We start from the raw sequence: 2500 nt of genomic DNA, 5'->3' as shown, positions 1-2500 counted from the left end.
TATATGTAGTTGAATATATTATATATTCACGTACGTTTGCTTCCCCATCTGTTGCCATGCAGGTGAAACAATGATTTTGGACACGGCAGAGGTGTATTGTTACAAATGCTCTGCTAACATTGCCATTCGATCCCAGCTCACATGACAACAGTGTAAACTAGTGTTTCGAAACAGATCCGTGGTATCGGTCTGGTGAATTTCGCAAGTAGGGAGCCATGCGTTCATGCCAGAGGAGAAATTGCATGTGAGATGTGTACCTGAGGAGCGTTTGCCTCTTCAAAGGTATTATTAAGAGTTTTCAAAGCATAACAGAGTTTCAAGGGCATTGCCAGTAGCTTTCAGAGGGATAAAGGTCCTTTTACATACTAGTACTCAGAAGAATAAGGGACCTTTTATATAGCAGCAGAGTTTTCAGAGCTTTTTCCAGTTTTCAAGACATTTTAATAAGTTATTTCAAAACAATACTGAAAGATTTCAAAATAATGAAAGTTTTCCGAATATCAAAAATTTCTAAAATATTCAAGAAACCTTTCAAATCAATAGAGAGAGAGAGAGAGAGAGAGAGAGAGAGAGAGAGAGAGAGAGAGAGAGAGAGAGAGAGAGAGAGAGAGCAATCATAGTATTACTAAGCTGTATGAAAATGCTAAATCAAAAGTTTTTGGAGTAGTGAATGGTTCTTAAGTCGTTCTTAGTTTTAAAACGAAACTAAGAGTTTCCTGACTATTATTTAAGAGTTTTTAGAGTATATCCTTAATCTTATTCACAGTTTTCCGAGCATTGTAGAGACTGCAAAGTAATGCAGTTTTCAGTAGTCCTACATTATCAAGTTTCATAGATCTATTAAGAGTTGTAAAGCGTTATTAATAGCATTTGTAGCTTCGGTAAGAATATTTAGACCTTTATTAACCCTTTCAAAACCAATGCTAATGTTTGTAGAACAACGCCAAGAGTTGCCATTGCATTACTAAGAGCTGTAAGGACAATGCTACGTGTCTTCAAAGAATTTTTAGAATTTCCAACAAAATTAGTAAAAGCTTTTATTTTTCTTGTATTTATTTTCTTTTTTTCTTTACCGAACAGCTATTAATTAAAATTACTCTTCTTTTTAGCTGTTTTTAGTTTAGGAATTTCTTGTCAATCTAAAAAAAGAAAAACTACATTATGGTAAATATTTGGTAAAAGCGTTCAGAAGCAGCAGGGCACCATTGTCTGTGCTTCTGAAGAACAGACAATAGGATGTCATTGGCAGATACTCTCTCTCTCTCTCTCTCTCTCTCTCTCTCTCTCTCTCTCTCTCTCTCTCTCTCTCCCCCTTTTATCTAAAAGATTTCCCCACTTGACTTGAGCTAGATAGACAGGATTTTTTATATATTACCTCTGATATAGATAGTTTATTTACTGTACTACTTCCTTATTTTTTTTTTTTTTTGTTACTGTTGAAGCCCTCAAGCTAGTAGCATTTGGCTTTTCAAACTGGGTAGTAGCTTGGCTAATAATAATAATAATAATAATAATAATAATAATAATAATAATAATAATAATAATAATAATAATAATAATAATTAATAACAATAATAATTACAGCAATAATAATAATAATAATAATAATAATAATAATAATAATAATAATAATAATAATAATCCAAAATAAGAATCTTTAAGAAATTATCATAATCGATTTATTACAAGGTCACTATAACTTTAGATTGTGCCACACTATTCATCTAGAGTCCTAAGACACAAAGAGAGAAATAATTCCAATCAAAATGATTTTCGCCATTATAAATATAATGAAAATAAACTGGTTCGAGCATAGGATATTACGCACACGCTGGTCATGACGTCAGCTCGCAGGAAAATCCCATGTTTAACGAATGTTAGCACTTATCTTTTGGAAGATAAATTTTTTTTTCTTTTTTTTTTATTGAAAAGTCCTCGTTGAAGTATTCTCAGCTGTTTGCTTGTGAAACGAACTATATAAATCTTGCAACAAATTTCATCTCGTCGTCATGTTAGAGCGTAGATGGATTTTCGACCATTTCGAGGCTTTTTTTTTTTTTTTTTTTTTTTAGTGAAAAATATGTCTGGGAAGTTTTTTTCTTTTGGCGGATTTCTTGGAATCTTCCTGACATTCCCTGACGGTGAAAGATGTCAGCAAGAAAACTTGCACGGAGCCATGATAAAAAAGAAAAAATAATAAAAAAGACAGCAACTTTTGAAAATATTTGATTGGTATTTAATTTTTTTTTTCAAGGGAGAAAGAAAATTATTGAAAAAAGTCAAATAAATGCAGTAAAAAATCATAAAATAAGAAAACGACTTTCAAAGTCTTTTGTATCACCCCACATTTAATCATATTTCACTGATATTTGGAAATATTTTCCAAAGGAGGAAGAAAATTATTGAAAAAAGTCAAATAAATAAAATTTTTACCCGGGTATTTTTCAAAATTTAAATTAAATTTAAAAAAACCAGACATAATGGGTAATGCCAATACTCC

General features: G+C 31.2%; 1 protein-coding gene across 1 annotated transcript in view; it reads right to left on the bottom strand.

Annotated features, from left to right (window-relative positions):
• The window catches only part of LOC137649531 (uncharacterized), a 478998-nt gene that overhangs the window by 475612 nt on the left and 886 nt on the right, over positions 1-2500 (bottom strand). The gene's annotated exons all lie outside the window — the stretch shown is intronic.

The sequence above is a fragment of the Palaemon carinicauda genome, chromosome 11, assembly GCF_036898095.1.
Source record: "Palaemon carinicauda isolate YSFRI2023 chromosome 11, ASM3689809v2, whole genome shotgun sequence".
In the NCBI taxonomy this organism is placed as follows: Eukaryota; Metazoa; Arthropoda; class Malacostraca; order Decapoda; family Palaemonidae; genus Palaemon; species Palaemon carinicauda.
Note: the sequence above shows the minus strand (reverse complement) of the source record. Positions and strands in the feature narration are given on the sequence as shown.